The sequence below is a fragment of the Canis lupus genome, chromosome 18 (assembly GCF_011100685.1).
Source record: "Canis lupus familiaris isolate Mischka breed German Shepherd chromosome 18, alternate assembly UU_Cfam_GSD_1.0, whole genome shotgun sequence".
In the NCBI taxonomy this organism is placed as follows: Eukaryota; Metazoa; Chordata; class Mammalia; order Carnivora; family Canidae; genus Canis; species Canis lupus.
Window position 1 is genome coordinate 55,365,567 of NC_049239.1, and position 15,183 is coordinate 55,380,749.

General features: G+C 56.8%; 1 protein-coding gene across 3 annotated transcripts in view; it reads right to left on the reverse strand.

Moving 5' to 3' along the window:
• DAGLA (diacylglycerol lipase alpha) overlaps positions 1–15,183 on the reverse strand; it is a 61,520-nt gene that overhangs the window by 28,240 nt on the left and 18,097 nt on the right. Inside the window, exon 1 of one of the 3 annotated variants that reach the window (XM_038564358.1) lies at positions 1,741–2,859. The exons of the other annotated variants lie outside the window; for them this stretch is intronic. The gene's annotated coding sequence lies outside the window, so the exon portion shown is untranslated. Of the gene's footprint in view, positions 1–1,740; positions 2,860–15,183 lie in introns of those variants that run through there. 3 annotated transcript variants of the gene reach the window in all.

Genomic DNA, 15,183 nt, shown 5'->3' on the forward strand with positions numbered 1-15,183 from the left:
GATAAAGTCCAAGCCCCTCAGGCAGTGGTTAAGGGCCTTAGTCTCTGGCTGGCAGGCTGTGCAATCTTGTGAGGGTGCCTTCCCCTCTCTGAATCCTGGACCAGAAAGATACTGTCCAACCCCTGGGGATCCGGGACATAGTCTGATATAAGCACAGAACCCGCCTTCAGCCAGCCAGTTCCTTCTGGCTGGGGAGGCACTCCATCCCCTTCTCACACTGCCCCACCCTCCTTTCCTAACTGCCCCCAAAACTTGCTGTCTCCCTAAAACACCTCATGGGAAGATTCCATGCTTTGCTTACTCTAGTTCCTCTGCCAGGCAAAATCCTACTCATCTTTCCAGAGGAGCCAAAAGTCATGGCCTCTTTGAAAACCATCCCTGACAGCACCCACCCCCTAACCCCACTCTTCCCAGGCAGAACAGGCTACTCTCTGATGGGATCTCCAGACCTCTCACTCCAGCGTAGCCCTGGGCACAGTGTCGTATGGTAAACTGGCCAGTTCCTCAGGCCTGTCCCTGCTCTGGTTCAGCTGAGTCCCCTAAGGGCCTGGGTCTTACAGAGCCGCCCATCTTCCCACCCACTTTGTGCCCCTAGGGTGCAAACACATCTCACCTCAAACCCTCTCCTCCTGAGCAGCCTCAGTGGCCTGAACCACAGCTCCATCTCCCCGAAACAAGTTCCCCTTCAGCCAGGAGGGCCAGAGGGCCAGAGGTGGCTCCTTTCCCTTTTAGCTCTCACATCCTTGGCTTTTTGGTTAATGTCCCACCCCAGTGCCTCCCCTGACCACTGAAGGAGAACCATCTTCTGCCCCCCTCTGGCTCTCTTACAACCTAGGGCTTTAGTTTCTCTGGTTGCAAACCCAGAATAAGGCCACCCCTGAGGGCTATAGCAGGAAATGGTTGGGATGGTGTCATTGAGGGCTAGCACAGGCCCCGCAGATGGGGCCATCATAACCAAGCTCCTGCGGGGCTCACTGGGGCCTTTGTGGCAGGGTGATCTGTGACTGGGTGCTGGGGTCTGGGCCAGTGCAGCTGCCACCCATGGTTGGCTCCAGCTGGGCAGAAGGGGCTGGACTAAACAGGTATAAGCCTGGATAGGCTCACCTGCCCTTGCCGTGGGCCTTGGGGGATTGCTGGTTAAAGGTCTCCTTGGGCTTGGCCCTGGGAGCAGGTTTTAGGGAGAAGAGCCCCTCCACGGTGGGTGCTAACCAGCAAGGTGCCAAGAGCCCCCAGGTGAGGGAGGAGGAGGAGGGCGTGGCTGTTGTGTCTATTCTCTGGAAGACCCAGGGCTGCAGGGAGATGGGAGTGGGGCCAGGTCACTGGAGCCAGGCTGAGCCCAGCACCCTCAGGAGACAGGACGACATGCTGCGGGAGGGCTGTGGCGGGCCATCTCCAGCTTCCAGGTCAGCCCACGGGACCTCCCACTTGGCCTGAGGTGGCCCCAGGCATACAGGATGGGCTGGAGTTGAGCTGGAACAGAGGGATAACCGGCAGGTCCAGGCCACAGGTCCTGCCATCAGGTGAGCACCTCCTGTGCCCCCAAGTTCTAGACTAGTTACCTTCCACCCTCACAGGTGGGAGGGGATGCAGGGTGACAGCTGCACTTGGTGCACAGGTTATAAAAACAGACCGTGCCTAAGAGCTGGCTATGCACGTACTGGCCGTGTGCCCTTGGACAGGTTACTTACCTCTCCATGCCTCAGTTCCTCCTTTCTCAGATGGGCTGAGAACAGTACCTACCTCAGAACTGTCACGGGGTCAGATGAGCCCACACTGTGGTGGCCAGCCAGTGCCCCTCCAACAGCACTGCTCCCGAAGGAGGTACTGAGGCTCAGGCATCACCCGACTCCTTCCGAGGAACAGGAGCTCTGCAGCAGGAGACACAGGCCATACCTGCTGCCACCCAAGACTCACACCTACTGTGCAACGGTGGCGAGAAGGGGCTCAGAAACAGTACCATCACCCTCTTTCGTGGGCGAGGAAATGGGTCCAGAAAGATGCCAGGGACTCCGGGCTTCCCCATGCATCCAGCTCTGCGGTGTCACCACCCTGGTGCTGGACACACTGTCTCAGAGTCCTGGGGCTGGCCCCTGCCCTGCTTCCTCATGTGCACCCCACTCGAACTCCTTACAAGAGATCTTTCACACTCCTGACGCATAGACGGGAAAGCTGGCCAGTCCACATGAGGTCCACCCACAAGAAGGTATCAACTACTTGTACAGTTTCCAACAGAGTCATCCATGGCTGGCTCTCCACCTCCCAGGGCAGGGTCCTCATTACTCTGCAGTTCGGCTGGCGAAAGACAGGAGACCTCAGACCTGAGCCCACCCTCCCTGCTAAGGCTGGAAATGGAGCCAGGTCTAGCCAGTCCTGGACCAAGAGCAGTGTCCCCAGGCCAGAGTGTCACTGCCCCTCCAGACCTTGGTTTCTTCTTCTGGAGAATGAGGAGCCTGGCCTACTGACAAGAGGTTCGTGTTTTTGTACTCAGATTAGTATTTACTCGATTTCACAACAAATGGCTCCATGTGCCTTACGGGAACCAGAAACAATAGAGGTGGAGAATAAATTTAAGAACAAAGTTCAGCAACAAAAACTAAGGAAATTAAAACAGAAAGTGAGGGGAATCTGTTGCACACATGTAAGGAGACATAAAGGCTCTCACAGGAACTATTATTAGACTCTGTGCTTCCTGGCGGCCAAAGAGAAAAAGGAAACTGGGTAATCTGTAAGGTCTCTTTTAGCTCTGCAGGGTACTTTGATCATTAGTCCTCAGAGGGGAGGGCCGGGGACTCCCCCCTACCCACAATGAATGGGATTCCCCACTTGAAAGGGCTGTGCAGGGACACCTGGGTGGCTCAGTGGTTGAACATCTGCCTTCAGCTCAGGTCTGATTCTGGGGTCCTGGGATCGAGTCCTGCACTGGGCTCCCTGCAGGCAGCCTGCTTCTCTGTCTGCCTATGTCTCTCATGAATAAATAAATAAAACCTTTAAAAAAAATGTTAAGGAAAAAAAAAAAAAAAAAAAGAAAGAAAGGGCTGTGCAATGGGAAGGTACTCCAAACAAGGTGAGAGGGACAGACCCCTGCTACCTGCTTGGCTCTCTTGGTCTGATTCTGATTGTGTCTGTGTTGGAGGCCTGAGCTGGTCTAGTCTGGGTGGGGAAAGGCTTCTGACCTGGGGGGGTGACTACAGGGTGGCTGGGCCCCAGGGAGGCCCGAAGGGTGAGTGGTGGCCAGAGGCTCCATCCTAGCTGGGATGGGCTCACCACTGGGACACCCTCTTGCCTAACCATGTGGGCAGATCACTCTGCCCTCTTTATCAGGGTCCCAACCCCTCCATGGGGTTCATGGCCTAGCTTCATGGCTAGTTAGGGAGCTAGTTAACCTCCTGCTCACTCGTGTGGCTTCCACGAGAGCACCTGTAGAGGGAGGGGATCAACACATAGTAACCTGGTTCTGATTTCCTGAAACTGCAGGGCGGTTCCAGGGTGTCAGGATGATGGGGAGGAGATAGCTCACCTGTAAGGAAGGGTCCCAGTCATTTCCCTTCCTCTGCCATTTGTCAGTTGCCTACCACATCGTGGGCCTGGTCTAAGCCCTTTGTAAACCTAACTGAGTCCTCAGAACAGCTCTAGGAGGTCGGTACTGCTATTACCTGTATTTTACAGATGAGGAGATGTGACCTGCCCAGTGTCACATGGCCTAGTTCCGGAGCCAGTGTCTTTGCCACCACACGCTGCTTCTGAGGAGCAGGCCCTCAACTAAATGCCCGCTTCTGAACCCAGAAGCTGGCTTCAAACCCCGTCAGAGAGTGAGTAGGTGGGGGCCCTGGAAGCCAGAAAGAAGGCTCTGGGACTCCACCTGGCTGCAGACTCCTGGTCACACCACCACGTGGGAGAGGGTGGCTACTGGCCTACTGTGCAAATGGGGAACGCTAAGCCCGGGCAAGTCCCTTGTCCTGTCTGGAGGTGGGCAGGCTGTGCAGCCAGGAGAGATCACAGAGTTAAGGCTGTAAGTGTGGTCTCAGTCCAGCCTCATCAGGCTGTTACGCCAGCCTTACAGATGAAGAAACCACGGCTCAGGGAGGTGCCATGTCTGCCCAAAGATCCCGCGACAAGGAGCTGGGATCAGGAGCAGTCTCCTTGAGTTACTTGAAAGGGAAAAGAAGGAAAAAGAAAAAAGTCTGTGCCTCCTTCCACCAGAGTCCTCATTCCTACACATAGACACGAAGACCCACCTGTTCCTGCCACCTCGAATGCCCCTTCATCCCTCTCAGGTCTGCGGCCCCACACAGAGGCTGGGCTCTGGAAGGCTCAGGGAGGAAAGAGTGAAAGCACATGGGGGCTGGGGGCTGCGTGTGCCACCAGCCTGTGCCCAGGTGTGTGCTACCCAAGTTAGGGCCCCAAACTGAGCTGTTGCTTTTCATGCCTCAGCTGTGCCCAAGCAGAAGGCAGAGCCGAGCCTGCCCAGGGCTGGGGCCAGATTCAGCACGAGACGGGCCCTTACATGCTCAGGCCTGGGGACTGACACCGCCAGCCTGGGGTGGCAGGGAGTGGGATGGACACCACTGCCACTTGTCCCTGTTGCACCCAGAGCCCTAGACTAACAAACCCATCTCCTCCCTCCCCCTCCCTCCAGGCTGGGACAGCAGTGAAGGGGAGGCACCTCCTCCACCCCTCCCTATGGCCCTGGGAGTGGGGATGACTGTTCTCAGTGGAGACTGAGGCTCCAGGAGGTTGAACCATCTTCCCACACCAGTGTGCTTGCTGGACAGGGCCCTTGGCCCAGAGTTCAGAGAATGAAAAGGAGGAGCCCAACTGCCAGAGGTCCCGACTGCTAGCCATTCATCACCCCAACAGTGATCTTAACACCCAGTTGGGTTTTTTTAAAAGATCTATTTATTTGAAAAAAAGATTGATTTATTTGAGAGAGAGAAAGTGTGCACGTACATGAGCAGAGGAAGGGGCAGAGAGAGAGACCGAGAGAGAGAATCTGAAGCTGACTCCCTGCTGAGCATGGAGCCTGACGTGGGGCTTGATCTCACGATCCTGAGATCATGACCTGAGCTGAAACCGAGAGTCTGACACTTAACCGACTGAGTCACCCAGACGCTCCAACACCTGTTTACTTTCTTAAAAATTGTTAAATAGCACTTATTACATGCCAGGTACCTTAGCAAGGAGTTCACAAATATCCCCTCCTTTAATTTAACCTTAACCTGGTGAGTAAGCGCTAGTCTTACTCCATTATAAGGTTGAGGGAACTCAGGCCCAGAGAAGTTAAGTAAGTAGCCCAAGGTCACTTAGTAGGCAGCAGAGGCAGGCTGTGAAGCCCCAGGCTGCACTCACAGGCCTCTTGAGAAGCCTTCATCAGGGCTCCATTTATCACAGAGGCTCCAGCTTCTCACGCTGATGCTAATTATTTTCCACTCTTCTACAACAAACAGGATTTGCCATCTGCCACCAGCCTGGCCTGTCACTGACACCAGCCAGCTCCCTGGGAATCAATTGGGGCCTTTGGTCTCCTGCTAGTTGCTCTGGGAGGGCAACTGCCTGCTGGGGAGTGAGGAGGGAGGGCTTGGGGCCTCCTCCCACTCCACAGCCCTCCCCTGCTCCTCCGTTGGAAGGTTCACACTAGGACCCACTCAGTCCTGGGCCCAAAGGCCCTGTTTCCAACAGTAGAAAGGGGTTCCCCAGGTTCTGTTTCTGAATTCCTTCTCAGGCTGTTTATTTTCCTGAAATTAGGAAAGGGCCCTTGCCCCACATCCATTCTTACACCTGGGGTAAAGGTACCCTGGGGTGGCTGCATCCAAGCCCCAGGCCAGGTCCTCCTGCCTGTCTGGTGGTGGTGGTGGGGGGGGAGTTGTTTCCATTCAGGGGAGTCCCTTCCCTACAGTGCCCATGGTCCTTCCACGTGCTCTAATGAGCCTTTCCCCAGCTCTCCTCTGGAACCTTTCCTCCCTCATACGCAAGGACCTGGAGGGAGTAGCCAACCAGTGAGCCCACCACCACTGCCTCCCCTCGAGCCCTGGAGTGAATCCCGATTCCATCCCTTCTAGTTGTCTGTGACCTTCACCTCTCTGAGCCTCAGAGTCCTCATCTGCAAAATGGGATAGTGAGGGTACCTGCTTCAAAGGGAGTCACCAGGAGTAAAAGAAGTAATACATACAATGCACTCAGCTCATAAAAAGTACTAGTTGCCACTGTTGTTCTTTATTAATCATGTCTTCTGAGTGCTCAGAAGACACTTTCCCTCACTGCACCAAGCCCCTGCCCTCACTGGGGTGTGGCAGGGGTGCTAACCTCTCTGTGACCTAAGACAACCCTCCTAAACAGGAAGGCCCAGCTCTCTATCCCTGGCCACCAGGCCAACCCACACCTACCCTCACCCTTGCCCACCTACATGATGCCCTGCCCACCTACGTGATGCCCTGCCTGACCTCTCCTGGGAGCCCCACCTACTTGTGCTGAGGCTTCACTGGCAGCCTCCTTTAATCCATAATGCGCCAATGAGGTGGAAATCACCATCCCATGGGTTAGCCTGTAGCACAGAGCTCCACCCAAGGCCACGCTTGTGCTCTTTTTTTTTTTTAAATTTTTTAATTTATGATAGTCACACTGAGAGAGAGAGAGGCAGAGACACAGGCAGAGGGAGAAGCAGGCTCCATGCACCGGGAGCCCGACGTGGGATTCGATCCCGGGTCTCCAGGATCGCGCCCTGGGCCAAAGGCAGGCGCTAAACCACTGCGCCACCCAGGGATCCCCCACGCTTGTGCTCTTGCTAGAATTCCCTGCATCAGTGTCTGAGTTTCAGGATGTCCCACTGCTCAAACTCAGGATGCCCCAAGCCCATCCGTCCAGTCCAGCATCCTATTCACTGTACCTCCTGCTCCTCTTTGTCCAGCCTCCTGCAGGGGCCTGTGTGAAAGCCAAGACACCCACGTCCCCCACGGCCCCCTCTACCAGGCTGCAATGCCCTGGTCTAGCTTCTCAAAGCTTCCCGGAGAGGAGAATCCCTGTCCCAGGTGCATTGACAACACCTCTGAGAGGAATTAGCACTTTCCACTTCATTAGAGGTCCCTGGTGAGGCTGTTAACGAGAATGTTAAGGGGGCACACCCAGCCTGACACCTCGCCCCACGCCCAGCATACCCTACGCTGGCATGATCCTGTTGCACCTTCTCAGGCTGCAGACTGGGTCTCGGCGTCTGGCCTGCACTGGGGAAAATGCCTCCCAGAGTCTGCATGGGCCACGGATCCATGAAGGGGCCGCCTCCGTGGGTGGCATGGTCATCTAGGGCACAGGGCAGCTGCTTGGGCTATCAGCTTTCACTTCTACCATTCCCTGGGCATCAAGGAAGCAGGCAGGCATCGAGTGACAACGTAACACTAGCTCTTTCCCAGGGGAGATGTGCAGAGTTCCCATATGTAACAGCAAGAAGCCAACAACCTCTGCCCCCACCAAACGTGGATGGAGGTAGCATGTGGGGCTTTGAACTGTACCTAGGCCTAGGCCTGGGCCCAGGCCCTGCGCCTACGTGGCCCTCCTCTCCTGTGTCCAAGGACTCTCCCAAGTGGGGTTCTGGAAACCCTCGGGGACCCCCAGATCAGGGGAAGCAGCCATAGCAGACAGGGCTGGGGCTTCATGGGGCTTGCATGCTACATCAGAATTGATGTTAGCTGTTTTACATATTGGGGTTCCTTGTAATATTTTATTAAAACGAAAACAGTCTCAGTGTTAAAAAACATTTGAGAGGCTCTGGACAGGATGACCTCTCAGGTCCACTAGCCTTGACTTGTAGAATTCTACTTGGCTTTGGTGTATAACAGCGAAGGAGAGCACCTCAGGGCCCCAGGCAGGAGCCCGAACTAGTCCCCTGGCCTGAGCCCTGAGGGCAAAAGGGGTCACAGAAAACCCTGCTGTGAGGCAGCTCTGGCTGAGGCCTGTGGCTGACTCTGCTGTCCTTCAGACAGCCCTCCCCTGCAACCATTCCGCCCCCCACCGCCCCCAGGCGCGACAAAGCTGAGCCCAAGCACCAGTTACCCCAGGCCTCCAAGGAGGGGCAGGGGTCAGAAGGTCCTCTGCCACTGGATGGAGGGCAGGGCTAGACCTGCTTTCGCCCTGATGCCTCTCCTCACTCAGATGTCCCACTGAGCCACAACCTTCCGAGCACAGTGCAGGAACAACTTCCCAGGGCAAATCAACTACAGAACCAGCCACTTCCTCATTTGTAAACCGGGATGGTGATGACAGCACCTCCCTCATGGGGCTGCTGTGAGGACAAAGTGAGTTCAAAGCTGTAAAGTGCTGAGAGCAGGGAGATGCTCGGTAGCATTAGCTACACATACATACAGTTTAGAGTTTTAATTAAATCACCCCCCTCCTCAAAAGCATATTTTGGCTCTGAGATGCCCTTTAAATAAGATTAAAACTGTCAACTATTGGCTATAAGCTCTCCACCAACCACTGCCCCTTCTGTCCCTGTCCATTGGACAGACTCATTTCCTGCTCCTGACTTGGCTCTCATCTCAGAATTGAGCAAGCCCAGGGGTTTCCTCCTCTCCAGATGGGCCGCTCACTTCAGGGGCCCCTCCCTAGTGAGACTCAGGTCCTGTCCCCAATTGGCCATAAGCGTTTGGCCTGCTTGATCAGCCTCTGATGGGCCAGTGGAACCAAGGCCTGCATTCCTGCAGGCTCCTGGTGCATCTGCTTCACCTTCTCCATTGTGTGGGTGCTCCCAGAGAGAAATCTGAGCCTTCCCCAGCCTCTCTTCTGGCCTGGGGGCTCTGAGCAACAGTCTGGAAGTGGGGTAAGCCTGGGAGAGGAGCCCAAGCCCCCATTGTGGGGGTAGCACATCAGTTACCTTCTCTGCTCAGACCTGGGCAGGACCAAAGGGCCCACTTTGTATCTGGGTAGGTAAAGGCTCTAAGAGAGCAGGGGCTTGGCAGGCTTGACCTCAGACTCCAGAGTCTGGCATCACTTTCTTTCCCAGAAGACTCACTCTGAGGGCCTAGGGCCCTAACCTTGTCACGCTGTCACTTTTGTGGCCCCTGCTTCCCTGCCTGCTCCCTGAGTGTGGTGGGAGGTGGAGCTGGGACTGCCGCCCTCCTGGCTCACTTCACACAGACACAGCAGGGAGGTAACAGGCATCTGGTAGGGCCTCTTCTCAGTCATTGGAGCGGGGGGGGGGGCAGCTGTCCACGGCCCCGTTAACTGCCTGCTACCAGTAGAAATGAGGCAGGCTTTTCACTGACCCCTACTGGCCCCAGGAAGGTTGGCAAAGATCGTGGGGACTCCAGGGATGGACCTTTCAACACAGAGCTGACAGCATGGAGAGACACCAGCAGGGCCAGGCACCGCGTGCTAACAGGATGCCCACCTAGGGCCATGGGGACAGACAAGGTCCTGGCCAGACTGGCAGAAGCCAAGGCTCCTGCCAGGCAGAAAGTGGCACCTCATCTCCTCCAGGGCTTGAGGATGGCAGTGTGGCAATGCCTGCTCTCTTGGCAGGCCCAGCCCTTCACCACTCGTCCCAGAAAGGCTCTGGAGTAGGGGGTGGTAGTGAGGGAATCAGGGAGAGCTAGGGGACCTGAATGGGGGGTGGCCTGCGTCACAGCTCCTGCTGACTTCCCCACCCTTGGTGGCCGCTGATTGCTATAAATACCACTCTTACCTCTGGATGTTGCAGAGGTGACCTAGAATCGTGGGCTCTGGGGCCTCCTGGGTGCCCCCTCCCTGCCAGTGTTAGACTGAGCCTGTCTGACTAGAACGTCCTCACAGCCTGGGAGCCCACGAACACTGGCCAGGAACGGGAAAGCGCCAGCACTGAGGGAGACAGCTATGGCTTCCAGCCCCGAGCCTCCCAGCACCAGCGTTCTACCATTTTATGGCCGGTGCTGAGAATACCAGGTCCCTGGAGAACAAAGGCCTGGCCAGCCTGTAAAGGAGATGCAGTGCCCAAGGCTGCGCACTCGGCCCCAAGATCACCCACCTGTGGCCTCAAGCTCAGGGGAGAAGGCTCCAAAACCATCTGACCCTGGGCCCCCTCTCCCACTTCCTTGGTCCCACTGTGAGGCCAAGATTCTACCTGGTTTCCTACTTTCTCGTCACCCTTGAAGCCTCCCCGAGTGGCCTGATGGTCTCTATTAGAATGTGGGGCAGTTGTTCGTTCTTCCAGCCGCGAGCATGCTTTGAGAGCACCCGTTTCTCCATGATAATCCTGTGACAGGCTCAGGCCCCAAGCCCCCAGCTTGGCCGACCCAGGGGCACAGGGCAGGAGGTGGCCCCTGGGTGGGCAACATCTCAGAGCTGATGCCAACCCCACAAAGGAGGAGACAAACAGAGACATTTGTCTGCTGGTCAACTCACCCCCAACCATCTCGTCTCTTCACTTAGAAAATGCTCCCCTTCTTCCACCGGCCTTCCTGCCATCACCTCCTCCTAGGCCGCCCTCACTGATCACTCCCCAGTGCTCGGGCCTTCTCTCTGTCCCTCACACGGCCAATTGTGCCCAGGCCCTCCAGCTTCCCCTTGCCTGGACGTGCCCCCCCACCCCCAATAATCTCTGCATGACTGGCTCTGTCCTGCCACTCAGTCCCCAGCTCAAACCTCGCTCCTCTGACCTGCCTGCCCAGTCTCAGGTGTGCTCATCCTTGTTCCTCTCCATCACCTCACTGTCCCTCCTGCATTCTCCTCTGGGCATTCACCGGTATCTAGCACTCTCGGGTTTACTGTCAGCCTGCTTACTGTCTTCCCCTTGCCAGGATGCTGCTCCTGAGGCAGGGGCCCTGCAGGAGGCGGGAACCCACGGAGTCCCTGCTACCCCAGGAGGAGCTGTGTTGAGCACAGGCGGAGGGAGCCCATGTAGACTCCAGCCCAGAACCCAGGGCTTCTGCCTTCCAGCCCCGTGGCCCACTCCACACCATCCACTGGCCCCACCTGCTGGATCCAGGCTCTATCCTGAACCACCCTCCCAGCAACAAGTGCAGGGGGCCTCCCTGGTGCCCGACCACCACGCCATGGGGGAGGCAGGGAGGAAATGTGGCATCTTCATTTCACTGATGCAGAAAACCGCGGCAGGGGGATGCCTGGGTGGTTCAGCAGCTGAGCATCTGCCTTTGGCTCAGGTCATGACCCTGGGATCTGGGATCGAGTCCCACAGTAGGCTCCTTACAGGGCGCCTGCTTCTCCCTCTTCCTATATCTCTGCCTCTCTCTGGGTCTCTCATGAATAAATAAAATCTTAAAAAAAGAAAACTGGCAGGAAAGGGGTGCTGGGTGATTTGCCTGAGTGACATAGACAACATCAGAGCAAGGTCATGGCCCGTTTATCAGGGAGGTCCTGTTGCCTGAGGGGCTCCTCTTCACCTCAGAGCCCCATCCTCCCTGCACACCTGCAGGAGGGTGACCGGTGGCGCTACTCTCTGCAAAGCGTGGTGTGTTGGGGAGGAAGGGAGCACCCCTGCAGGATGGCGCTGAAGAAGGTCACCCAAGCCCTCTCCCAGCGCCAGGGCTCCCCGGGGGCCTAACCCTAACCCTAACCCTCATCGCCCACAGCCCAGATCTAGCCTGCCTGGTTGTCAGCGAGACTGGAAGGAGGATATGGCTTTCCCTCCTAGAGCCTCAGCATCGTCATCTGAAAACAAGGTGAGTGACCAGATCACTTCTAGTTTCCCCAGGACTCGCTTGGCTATTCCCCTGAATGCTCGACTTCTGAGGCTCTTCCATCTGGCTTAGGAACATGATCCCTCGGAAGTGTCAGAAAGTACTGACAGTAGCACCTCATGGCTGCCCGGGGAGGTAGACAGGCCTGAGCCACATGAGAGCCCAGTGGTTTAAGAGCACCAGCCTATGAGGTAAGCCGGAACCAAGTTCAAAACCTAACCAGTCACTGGCTTGCCCGTGACCTAGTGACCACAGATCATCTCTGAGCTTGGGCTCCTCCTCATACAATGCAGACATGAATAGGGCTGCCTCCAGGGCCACTGGAGGAGCAGATGGCTTAAAGGACTTGTCCTACAGGTCCTCATTCTGCCTCCCTCCCCATGACCCTCATCTGCTCTCTGCCAACTTCTTAGGAGCGTGAGAACAAACAGGAAGGAACAGGGGCTTCATGGAAATAAAATTCTATAAAAAGCCTTGGCAATGGGATGACTTCCCCTGAAGACAGAGCACCGGGCTGCTACATCCTTGCCCCCATGGGCCTTATGCTAGGTTCTCTCCTCCTGGCTCATGCAGGCACAGCCCCAGAGGGCCCAGAGGCAGGAGGCCGTGGTGTGTGGCAGGGGCAGCCAGGACGGTGAGGGGGCTGGTTTCTTGACCTGAGGCCTCCTGTGCTGGCTCTTCCATCCCCCTTTACACAGAACCTCCTTTCACCTCTTCTGGGCCTCTGGAGGATGCATGAGATCACGTCTGGGAAGCACTCAGAGCTCCCCAGAGAGAAAAGAACAGAGGGATCCAAGGTGGGATTAATTATGTATCAATGTGCTCGTTTATTAGCACTTCGATTTACTGCAGGGCACAGAGTGGGAGACATGTGGGGCCTGGTGTCAGAGAATCCAGGCTTGGTCCTGGGCCCAGCCACTAATACATGTGGGACAGCCACAGTCCTTTGGACCCTAGTTTCTGAGTTTTGTGAGTAAAAGTAGGACATAGACAGGAGCTTCTTTCCCTGCAAACGGGGAGGGGGGCGGTGGGGGTCGCCAGGTTCCAGACCCATAGCATCGGGGTGAGGGGTGACAGCTGGGTGCCACACACAATACACGTTACTGCTGCTGCAGGAGTGGCATGTGGGGTACAAGTCCTGAGGACTGGACTGTCCTGGGGTGGGCGCCCATCCCTGATCAGCAGCAGGAGGGAAGGCTGTGCGGTGCCAGGCGGCCACAGAGACTTCAGTTACAGGAGACCAACAATGCCCTTCCTCTGCATCTGTCCACCTCCCCGGCTAAGAGGCAGAGGGACCTGAGCCCCCCATGGCCAAGAGCCAGACACACTGGGCCAGCTCACCAAGGGCCAGGATGGGAGCGGCCAGGCAACGTCCTGCAAGCTGTGCCCACCTGAGAAGGGTGTCCTCAAGCCTGAGTGAGGACACTCTCTGGGCTGCCATCTGTTTACAGAGCTCTTTGCCCATGGAGGGCACAACATGGCCTCTTGGTGACACCCTACTTGTCCCCACAGCTTGTCTGCTAGGTACCAAGTAGTAGAGAGACCACGGGCGAGGCCAGTGGGTTTGCTGAAGGCCCCAGTGCAAAGCAAGGTGGACACCCCAAGGCATGCTAAAGTCCCTCACCCTCAGGGGACCAGAGCCACTCTCTAGGCTGGCCATAGGCAGGACTGCAAGGAAGGAGATACAGACTTTCTGCTCAGCTAATATAGGCCTCTCCCTGGGGTCCCGGCTGCAGTGGAGAGAGGGCTCCCTCTTCCCTGGGCTGCCAGATGCACCCTGCCTCTGTCTTCCTAATCCATTCCTGTTGGTTTTGAGGACCAGGCCCATGGCCTGAAAGAGGCACCAGCATATTCCTGGTCAGTGACTGCCCATGTAGCAGACAGCTGTCAGACCAGGGAGAGGAGGCTGGAAGCCTGCTGTCAGGAGGGCAGGCAAGAGGCAGGCCCAGGGCCCAAGAAGAAGTCATCAAGTTCCTGGGGCTGATTCATCGGAAAAGGGGTGAAGGGCAGGGTGGGGTGGGGATTGGCTGAGTCTAGGCAAGCTCTCCTCACTGGGAGGAAGGGTGGCGGCTGCAGACAGCAGCAGCACCAGGAAGGAAGGAGGCAAATGTGCCTATGCGAGACACTCCTGGCTTGGATCCTGTGTTCCTGCCCCAGTCACACAGAAGTCCCACTGATGCCGCCTCTCACCCCCACACTCCCACACCAGGGCCCAACATAAGGGCTCTGGGGACCTCTTCTGCTGCTTGCCGATTGTCCAGCTGCCACTGCCACTGCCGCCCTGGCACGCCAGGCATGCCAGACCCAGCACTGCAAAGTCACATGCTCCATACGGGCAAAGCCAGGCGCTGCTGGGGACAGCAGAGGGCCTGGAGGGCATGGCACTTAGGGACAGTGCAGACCTCCTGGGTTGTGCAGGAAAGCTGGAAGCCCAGAAGAGGCAGGCCATCTGCCTGCCACCCTCACTTCACCTCACCTTCCTGGAGGGCAAATCCCTGGGCAAACAGTGAGCCAGGTGTAAGCAACACAGCAAATACAGGGCTGGGAAAAGCAAACACTCCAGGCCACCACTCTGCAGGGCCTGCTGCCCTACAGGATGGCATTCGGCTGCTCATAGTGGCCGTGCCTGCAGCTGCTGCTGAGGCCCCCCGGAGGATCCTGAGCATGAGGTGAGGAGGAGGCAGCAGCAGGGGCCAATGCACAGGGCACAAGTTGTCAGGGAGCTGGGCTTCCCATGCTTCGTGCCCCCCACCCAGGCTCCACGAGCCTTCTCTAAGGTACAGGGTATGTAACCCAGCAGGAGCTATGCTGAGCAAGGTGAGGCTGACCTGGGCCTGGAGGCTCTGTCCTGGCTGCGTGACTCTGAACAAGTCTCAGGACCAACAATGCCCACATGAGTGACCCTTGGGAAGGTAAAATGGGACCAGGCCCGTGGGGGAAACACTTCGAGCACAGTTTGGCACAGACGAGGGTCTCACTACACAGATGCTCTGCCCAGGGTCACATGGATGTAGGGTAGAGGCAGGGCAGGTCACAGAACATGGGGCAGCACTCTGGAAACCTGGGCACCTCATCCTCCAAGGGCATATTCAGCTACTGCCTGACTTCCTGGCCCCAGCCTCTACTTCTCCAGGGGAGGCTGCTCCAGTAGGGGCTGCTCCACCAGCCCACAAGCAGCCCAGGGAGCGAGGTCTCCCCCTTGCAGACCCCACCCTGAGGTTGAACAGCACATGCTGATGAGGCAGCTTGCCCTTCATCGGCTCTGCCTTTTTTTTGCCACAGCCAAGTGTTCTGCGGGGTCAGAGCCCTTCATGCCTTTGCACAGAATGCCTTTTCAAATCCTGCTCGCCTAGAAACTCCTCCGCCTTCCAGAGCTCAGCCCAAAGCTAAGGAGCCCTGGAGCTCCTGTGAAGCCTCCAGAAGCCTGCCTAACCCGGAAGCAGACCTGATCAGTGTCCTTCCATTCCTCTCCTGAGTATCTTGGCTCCTTGCTATGCTGGCAGCTCCTAGAGGACAGGACTAC